We start from the raw sequence: 10658 nt of genomic DNA, 5'->3' as shown, positions 1-10658 counted from the left end.
TTTGCCAACTTGGAAAAATTCCTACCAGGCCCCTTGCGGCGACCAACTGAAGTCCATAGCAAGGTCAAGTCTGCCTAACCTGAGGGTGGGTGGGATGGGAAAACCTCTCGGCTGCCGAGGAGTGAAGAGGGCGGTCCCGGGGTGTGCCTGGCCTTAAATACCATTAGGCCATGCCTCCCCGGCCCGCCCGGGGATTCCCTAGATCTCACGGGGGCTGAAATCCAGCCCCCACGCATGTGGGAGGGGCCAGCCCACAACCCCCTCTCCTCCCCGAGGCTCGGAAATGGCTTTGGAAAAAAAAATTATGGAGAAGGAAGAAATCAATGACTACTTGCCATGATGGCTACGTTCTGCCTCCACAGTCAGAGGCACAATTGCTTCTGAATACCAGTTGCTGGTAATCACAGGAGGGCAGAATGCATTTTCCCTGACAGGTATCTGGTTGGCCACTGTGAGAATGGGATGCTGGACTCAATCGGCCATTGACTCTTCTACTTTTCTTAAAATGCTTTTGTGCAGAGTTCAGTGCTCTTTTCCTCATTGCCTTACCACTCAACAACAAAATACACACAAAGGAATGGGGGACAATATTTTCAGGCTTTCAGGCGGCCATGTGGCGGTGTCAAAATAGCAGTAAGTGCCTGTCTGCTCCATTCTGACAAGGAGAGGGAAGTGAATGAATGGCTTTTATTTACCCTCCATCCCTGGGCACACATGCACACTCCAGTTTGCTCACTCTTCCCATCTAAAGCCCCCTTCCCCCGATAAATTAAAACAAAATGAAACTCAGGCCGTTCCACAACAACCTGCCATCAAATTGACAGAGCTGTGACTATTTGACATCCAACTCGATAATAGAACAGCACCTGTGAGTGACAGTTGAACAATAGGAGGAAAAATGTGCCTTCCATAAATAGGTGAATTTACAGCAAGCAGTATGAGAAATAAATAAACTATTACCCACAAAGCGATGTTTCCCTTGAAAGTTTGTCACCTGCCGCTTCACGTTAAATAACCTTCTAAGTCCAAGGTGTGGCTTGACTTTTTCCTAGTCTTCTGACTTTTTATGTGGCTCCTTGATGCTGAAATACTAGCATTTTTCATACTGTTTGAACCAGGGTACTGGTCTAAATACATTACACTGCCCACAGGGATGAAGTCAGTTCAGCTTACATTTTAATGTGAAGTTACCCGGTTTGCGTTTTCCAAACCAGTAAGCAAACTGGGACGGACAGACGACTATCCTTTGAAATTTGCTCTTTGCTTAATTATTAGGAATAATTTCACTGAAAAAGCATGTACCAAAGACATATATTAGTTGTTGTTTTTTTTAAAAAAAAAGTACATTACAGCATATGTTAGGAGAAGCTGCATACAAAAAATGCAGATATTTGGGAATATGTGCATGAAAATGCTTATACTTTTGTGTGGGAACTTTTGAAGAAAAGAAATGCAAAGCCATGTGGAAATGAGGTGAACTGAACTGAAGGCGGGAACAATGAGAAACAAATTGACAGGTTCATCTCTCCTTTTTTAAATTTTTATTTTAATTATAAACCTTTTCCACCCCTATGCCTGAATTCAGTGGCTGATGAGCACACACTAAGCTGTATGTATTCAGCACACGAAGCTGTTTGTGTGCAGACTGAAATCCTAATCCAACACTGATGTTCAAAGAAGAACAGAAGAGAGCATTTCAAATGCTCTCCTAAAAGAAGCCAACTTGGGAAAAGGCAAGAGCAGGAGAGGATTAGGTGGTCAGAAACCCCACCCCATCCCTCACACACGATGTTTCTCCCTCCTTTCGGGCTTCACAGGAGCTTGGGTGACTGTGTTGTCAGTCCTCTGTTGCAAGAAAGAGTATCCCTCTGGCTTTGCTTGATACAGGATCCCTTCTAATTCTAATTCTTGGACAAGCCAGGCTAACCTCCTGGTGAGACGATAGTCTGGACAATGACCCATTAAGGTGGGGTTCAGGGTGGGACGGCAAATGAGTGAGAGCCCCTCCCTCAACATAAAAAGCCAGAACAAAATAAAAAAAATTCCTTCCAGTAGCACCTTAAAGACCAACTAAGTTAGTTCTTGGTATGAGCTTTCGTGTGCATGCACACTTCTTCAGATACTTCAGGTATCTGAAGAAGTGTGCATGCACACGAAAGCTCATACCAAGAACTAACTTAGTTGGTCTTTAAGGTGCTACTGGAAGGAATTTTTTTTATTTTGTTTTGACTATGGCAGACCAACACGGCTACCTATCTGTAAATAAAAAGCCAGAGTTTGGATCAGAGATAGCAGTGATGTGATGTAGAGATAAAGCAGCAAGCTGGAGAGAGAGTCACAGCAATGTCTGATCTGTTTGAATCCAAGGTTGTTGCTATGGGAGAAATGAGACCCATGGGGGGGGGTTAATGCTGTGAACCCCTTCATCGTAGGATTAGGTTGTATATATGTGCAAATAAACCATACATCATATGGACACCACAGTCTCTACTGTTCCTCATTCCAAAAGGGAGAAACAAACAAACCTAGAACCCCTGCACTCTTGCCCCACACAGAGATTGGGGTGCCATGGAAAAATATGCTTCATCTTTTTCTTCCTCCTCACATTTAAAATGCACCTAGCATATTTTTATATTTCTCATGCTCTTGGACTGCCTCCTCCCTTACCATTTTCCCTTTTAAATAAAATTGTGTTACATTTCTAATGTGGTTTTATAGCATACTTTTATATGAAGCAGACTGTTTCCCATTGGTGTGTAACATACATTACACAAATATGTGTTTGGGCTTTTGTTAGGGTAATTGACATTTACACTATTAGCATCAGCACCAGGATTCAGCTCAGAATTATACCACAGTAAAGAACACCATGCCCACATCAGTTTTCACCTTCCATATCTCTGCAGCATATGGTTCCTTTCCAAATCTTCTAGCACTGAGAAGAACAAACTTGACACAACTTTCTTTTAAGGCTTGGCAGCTACTGAGAATCTGCAGGTTAGCTTCCCTGCAGATCCATCCACCCACTGGGGATGCGGAAACAGCTTCCATCCCTCTGTCAGATGACAAGCAAGTGGCAAAATATATTCAGCCCCACTACCCCTTGTTTATCTACCATGACAGGCCACTTTGCCCCCTTGTGTAACACACCACCCAGAGGGCTTCCATGACCTTTCTCAAGCTGTTCTAAGCTGTCATGAAGTCCTCTGTCCTTTCCTGTATTTCCTTTCACTCTTTTTGTGCCCCTCCTTTCTTGATCTTCATGAGCTCCCTTTATTGCCACCCTCTTAGAACTTTATCTCCCGCTGTCTCTCTTCATGTGAGTTATACCTTCTCTCCCTTTCCTAGTTTCCCCCCCTCCTGTCTGTTCTCCACCCTCTCCCTTTGATAGTCTCTCTTTTCTTTCTCTTTGCCTCCATTTGTTGAATAGACAGTGAATTTTCAAATAAGTCATATGTCCATAATGATTACAGCAGAAACCCCCATGGTCTACACACAGTAAAAATGCTGTGTAGGTAGGCAGAACATCTGTTCCATGTGTGTGGATAACAACCCTGGAGGACTTTACTGTGTACCGAAAAAGAGAGCAGAGTCGCTGGTCGGAAACATATGCAACTTTCATCAGCATTTTCATGTACACATTTTTGCATGCAGTTTTGTCCAATATACACAATAGTCAAAATGTAGTTCCCCCAATATTTACATTTTCCATAGCAATGCATTGTTGTATACCATGAACCCTAATATGTACATGCTTTTTCATACATATGCAGCAAAATTTTTTGTGAACTGCAAATTTCAAAGGCTGGCTCAATTTAGTTCACATATTGTTTCAGAAAGGGTGAACTAGATCTATTTGCCTGAAAATGCAAAGCAGAATCAAACTTCTCTCCCATCCCTAGTTATGGCCCTGTCACAAAGGGTACTGATGTGTATAGAGTGGAACAGAATATATTTGCAGAGAAGATCCATGGGTCTGTTTCCACATTCACAAGACCTTATGCTAGCAGAAAAGGGCATGGCAGAGTCACAGTACAGCTAGCTAGTCTCTTATCCTGAACTCTCTCTTTGCATATATGGTCAAGGGTATATGCAAATTTACAGCAAAGTATCTCATGCAGGCTAGTTCCATGTGCCACTCTGTTTGCTACAAGAGCCTAACTACAGCAGGGAGAGCAGTGGAGGAAACAGGACCCCATGGATAGCTTCTGTAGGCACATGTGACACCCATGGGGGCTACAGTTGTAACCCATAATTTGGGAGCTCATAAGTCATGCAGAACAATTCAAGTCTGTCCCCATTTATCTTCCTAATCTATGCTTAATTAGACCTCCATACTTTTCTCATGTTTCCTTTTTATACAGCCTCTCTCTATCTACCTGGTTCCCCTTTCCTTCATCCTCTTCGTCTTCTCCTTGTAAGTTAAGGTCAGAGTTTCCTTTGTCCCCTGTGCTGAGTCAAACAAAAAACACTGGTGTTTTCTTCCAGTGCTGCCTAACAGACGGAGCTGAAGACTATCAAGTTCCTTGCTGAAACCAGGTTTGCAGAAATGGCGGATAGGCAGAATTATTTATAGAAATGGCAGATAGGAACACATAGACTTTGACCATGCTCTGTGGTTCAAAGTAGCAATTTCAAATACTGAAGCCAAATCTTTGAGACAAGCTGGGGAGGACAAAAGGACTGATGTATAAAAACACACTTATTTCATAAGTAAAAATAGGAACACCCCAGTTATGCCCCAGCCGTATGCTGTTTTCTTCTGGTCTAAATTCCCTGTACTTTTCCAACAATTTAAACAGGAAGAAGGATTTGTTCTTTGGATCAAAGCAGGTATGGGCTACCTTTGGCCCAATAGCATGGCCAATGGCCAGGGATGATAGGACTTTTAGTTTAGCAACATCAGGCGAGCTAATAGTTCCCCACATTTGGAACACATAGTTGAAAAACAGTTGTCCTATAATAAATTAGTCACCATTCAAAATAATAGCCAAGAAACTGTACTGTAAGTTGTGCACTGCATGATGCCTTAGTGTTCATGTTCATGCATTGACAGTCAACAAGGCAAATGATAAGAGATGATGGGAACTGTTGTCCAACAACTTCTGGAGGACATCATGTCACCAAAAGTTCTGTAGCAGGAAGATTCTTAAATGCATTTTCAACTGGTACAGTTATTACATAGGATTCTACCCTTCTAACCCTGTTATACACAGGGAGCCATGTTCAGACAGTTGTCTGATTATGTAAAATATTTGAGAATATCACATCATAGACAACAGATGCTTTAAAGAGTTGACACAGAGCTTTTCACTTTATTCACATGGGGACAGTTTTGTATAAACGGTTTGCTACATGAAGCTGAAGGGGTACATATTCTGTGCCACACTGAAATTGTGTGCCAGGATAATTTATAATATATCTCTGTGCATTTGGAAAAGACAGAAATAGAAAAACTTGGGGAATTTGATTGTTGTGGATTTTGATATGAGCTGACAAAATCTGCTCTGCCGTGACTAATGTGTATATTGGAAGTTACTTATCCACTGTTATTGGCACTTCCAAAATGTTAAAGCTACATTTAGAAATGACATATTTTGAGTGAAAATTTGTTTAGAAATGCATATTTACATAGGCATTGAAATGCAAATTCCATGCAAATTTTTATGTGTTCAAAAGTGACATTGATTTAAAATTGATTGACAGTACATTACAAATCATGTCTACTCAGATATAAGCCCTACTGAGTTCAATGGGACTTCCTTCCAGGTGAGGTTTGCAACCCTGATTCACTCATGTAACAGAATATACTGCTGAAACTGAGATAAATCCTTGGAGAGTAATTGAATGTCAAGCTAAGGTGTTAATAGAAACCAAAAATAAAAACTGTAGATGTCAGTATTCCTGGTCAGGACAAAACTATTAATAAATATCGGAAGGGTAAACTAGAAATAAAAATGGCTGAAAGCTCTTGTAAGTGGTTTCTGATTCTAAATCATAATGGAAAATTGGTAAAAATAGATTTATTTATTTATTTTTATCCCCTCCCCAAGAACAATGGAGGAAGGTTTCAAATGAAATCACATCAGTTGGTCTGACATAATTATACTGGTGCAGCTAAAACTGAATTCTGGTGCAGAGATGCATCAGTTTTTGTAACATGTCATGATGTAAATGCTTGAGTGCAGAAGATTTATCAGGAGGAGGAATTCCTACCTACCCACTCCATTATGATCTCTTTCCTTTCTTTTCACCAGCTATCTGCAATTTTGTTGTTCCCACTGAAGGTGAAAACTATGGCATTGTTCAGGGCTGTCCAACATGGTGCCATCCAGATTTTGATGAACTGCAATTCCCCCCAATCAACATGGCCAATGTCTGGAAGGCACCATGCTAGCTACCATTGGTGTGGTTATTAGATACCTTAGGGATAAACCCCATTGTCACCTAAGGTTCCCACTTGGGTTGACTAACAATTGAGGGGGGAAGTTGTTTAACTGGGCTCAGATATCTAAAGGGGACAAAGGGAGGGAGCAAGCCCTCAGACAAAACTGAAAGTTGAAAAGAGGAAGAAAATGAATGCAGAATGGGGGGCCACTAGGTGGCGCATCAGAAGATGGCTGACAATAACATCTCTCCAACCCACACGAGGTAATTTGGAGGCTATGATGGGGGTAATTAGCCTCCTTAACCCCCCCCAGGATTGTGGTGGGGACGGCCCTTGCCTGCTGTGCCCTATACCACCCCCGAATTTGTGGGGGTGGGGGCACTAGGCACAAAGCCCTCCTGTGGGATTTTCGGCACTCCTTGAAGCCTTCCCTGATTCGCGCCGCTGGTTGCAATGATCTTTAAAAGAAACAATTTGGACGAGATTAATTGCACATACATCAAGGAAAAAGGGGAGTCAAGACTGCTGACAGAAGAGATCTCTGATAACAAGACAACAATAAAATATGAGAAGATACGTCAAGAAACGGTATGATAAATGATTGAGGGGGGGAGGGGGAGAAAAACCTGCTTTTCCCTTTTCTATGTGATTTAACAAGAATCCCCCTCCCCTAATGAGTCAGAAATTAAGGACTTAAGCTGTGGATTTAAGGCTGTGTGGAGATAAACTTTTGATCCAAAGCAATGTTTCAAGAGGAAGCTGGAAAGCTAAGAGTTTTGGAGTGACGCAATCAGGAAAAAATGCTGTCGCCATTTTGTGAGGCATTGTGGAAGCTCTTGGGTCTGGGAGGAGTAAGAGAGAAATAGAGTTGTTTACATATCGTGAATCAACTTCTCGGTGGGACTTAAGAGCGACAAATGCCAAAATTCACGATGGAAAGAGTGACGTTATCTACGAAGGAGATATATGGAAACCATCTGGACTTAGTGGAGGAACGGGAAATCCACACAGGAATATAACACTTGCTATCGGCTTAAGGAGACTAACAGAAGAGATCGTAAAGGAAAAAGAGAAATTATACGAACAAGATATGATGTGGCAACACCAAGATAAGACTGGATAGAATTATGAACTTTGTTTGGACTGATTGGGACTGATTTGGACATTAACGCAGTAATAAGAAGATGATCTAAATCCCCCTTTGGATCTTGAAGTATGGGTTCCCCCAACAAAATTTAAAAATTTGGAATTTATATGATGTGATTTAATTTGATGTGATTGGCCAGTTAATAAAAATTATTTTTTTAAAAAAAGAAAATGAATGCAGAATGAGGGGCTGTAGATACAAACCTCCCCTATGTGTTACAAATAAGCATATGGTTGCCACTTGAGGGGGGGCAGAGAAAACGAGGTCAGAAGTTCAATACACCCCCTGTTCCAGTACCATGCAACTTGTGGAGGGTGAAGGTTTGAAGCAAGGAGCCTTCTGTAGTTGTGGAGGATTTCTATACATATTGGAACCCTGGAAAATTGGTGCTCTAAAACATGCAGGGAGCCTACAGGGGTGTATAAGACTCCTCGTTTCACACAGCCATAACTTGGAGAGTGACCTGAATGTCAATGGGGTGGAAGTAGCACATTTGTCCCCACTGCCATTCCTTATGTGGCAACATAATGCTTAAGTGTAACTCCTGAAGAGAGCTTGAGGAGATGGGCTTTAGAGCTCCTCCTGTTTGGGGAATCTGTGCCTTTGGAACTGACAGGCCGATGAGAGTTGGAGTCCAACAAGAGCATTACTTAAGGGCAACTAGTCCATTTATATTGCAAACAATTCCCATTGTTGCTCCTCAGTGTTGTGAATGGCCAAGAACTGGGGTGAGGGAAGAATAATGAACAAAAACAACAATGGCAAAAATCAACTAAGGCAAAACAATGTGCCAGGATTAGGGGAAACTCCCAGGAAATTTTAGAGGGACCAAAAAAGTACAGGTGAAGTAGAGGCAAGTAACCACAAATGAATCTTTCCAGGTTTTAAATTATCTGCAAGCATCGGTAAAGATGGCCAGTACTTTATTGTGGTTACTGAGTGAAAACCTCAGCTCTGCATGATGCAGCTGCAAAAGCAAAAAATCTTTAGCTCCTGAGGAATAAAACTAAGAGTTCATATAGGAGAAAGCTATTTCATTAATCAATGGCATATCCCCACCAAACATGTTGAGCTCATTTTAGGAATGAACAACATTCATAAGAAGAAACAGAAATAAGGATCTCAACCTGATAGGAGGCATATATCAAAACTGAACAAATATATGTCTCAAGTCCATGGAGGTTGATGGAGCCAATTTAAAACTGAAAACGATGTGAATTTTCCTGAAACCATTATACAGTAATAAAATCATTTACACACAATAAAAAGGTAGTTTAATATGGTCTATGTCTGGAGGGACTCTGGAGCAAGTAGCCTGGGTTACCACCCCCTGCCCCACACAGAATGTGTGAGAATATTTTCAATTCAGCTCTAGATATTGAGTTCCAGAAGTGGTACAGTGGCTATTTAATGATTTCATCATGTACTCCTCTCACATCTCAGTCCACACTTAATGAATGTGGTACCACAAGGCTATAGAAAGTGGGTCAGCTGTGTTGCAGCAAACATGAACAGAGTGCAAACTGAAAATGTAAGTGCTATGCTATTTCTGTACTTCCGTTTAGAAAGCTGCCCCATAATGGGCCCATTGAACTCAGTACAGTGGTACCTCAGGTTAAGTACTTAATTTGTTCCGGAGGTCTGTTCTTAACCTGAAACTGTTCTTAACCTGAAGCACCATTTTAGCTAATGGGGCCTCCTGCTGCTGCCGCACTGCCGGAGCAAGATTTCTGTTCTCATCCTGAAGCAAAGTTCTTAACCTGAAGCACTATTTCTGGGTTAGCGGAGCCTGTAACCTGAAGCATATGTAACCTGAAGCATATGTAACCCGAGGTACCACTGTATTGTCGACACTGATTGGCGGTTGCTGTCCAGGATTTCAAACCAGAGGGGCTCTCAAAGCCCTGTGTAAATATGCCAAGGATTGAAATTAGGATCTTTTGCAATCCAGTTGGGATGCATGATGGAGCTTTGGCCTTTCCCCATTTAGAGACAGATCGATGCCAACAGCAACAACTGTCAGGGTGACTTCCAGTTTATAATTAAGTACAAAGGTGCAACTCAAACCCCAGCTGTTGCTCCGTGGGGTTTTGCAAAGTGGTGGGATCACTGCTGTTTCCGCAGCCCTGCCACACACACACTCCAGCCAAGGTAGAAAATAGGCGAGGGCAGACAAATATCTGTGCTAGTCTACAGCTGATAGAGGTTTGAGTGTGGCTTAGGCCCAATGCTGACTCAGCCCTTTCCACTCCCTGCCCCAGGACACCTTGTTTTGAGGCTTTCTGTTGGTCTACAATCCAAATGCCTCCTCCCAGCCAGTGGTGTCACAATGGGGGGCACAGTGGCAGTATGCCCCGGGTTCCATGTCTGCAGGAGTGACAAGAAGTCACACCGTGGGGGCTTGCTGCAGTGCAAGCAGCCATCGCAAAACCTCAGCCACATGTGGAGGATCATCCGTTCGTGGCTGCAGTAGCTCCGGCAGCAAACCACTATACAGTGCATGTGTGGCGTCGCCACATATGGTGCATGCAATGCCACACATGCGCCCTACATAGCGACGCCCACCCCGAGTGTCACGACGCCTTCCTTCGCCCCTGCCCCCAGCTAACTAGCAAAAAGGGGTTTGGGATTGGGTCCTTTCTCATATACATTTAAACATTAAAAACAGTAAAGCAAGGAGGCCAGTACAACAGGAAAAATCAGCTAGCAACAGCTTGCAGTCTGGCAAGTCAAATGCTTGCTGGAATAAAAATATATTATCGGGGTGGCAGAAGGTGAGAAAGGAAAGAGGGCCAATGGATCTCCTGAGGCAAGGCCTCCCACAATACAAAGTAGTAAACTCAACCTGGATTGTTTAATATACCCATCCAAGGCCTAAATATTAGTCTTCCTTGGGCAGCAATATTTATTTCTCTCCACTGCCAGTATGAAGCAGAACAGCATATTTTTTAAGAGAGTGAGAAAGAGAATGAACCATCTACTACTTTTTACACAGGACGAAGCATCGAATCTCACTGTTGCTTCTAATTAGTTTTTCAGCTTTTCTGAAATGCTTTTTGTGTGTTATCTTCCCATGAATATTCCAGAAAATGACTTCAGTCACATAAGAAGAGGGCCGGGGGG

The sequence above is a fragment of the Podarcis cretensis genome (assembly GCF_951804945.1).
Source record: "Podarcis cretensis genome assembly, chromosome: 4".
Taxonomy (NCBI): domain Eukaryota; kingdom Metazoa; phylum Chordata; class Lepidosauria; order Squamata; family Lacertidae; genus Podarcis; species Podarcis cretensis.
Note: the sequence above shows the minus strand (reverse complement) of the source record.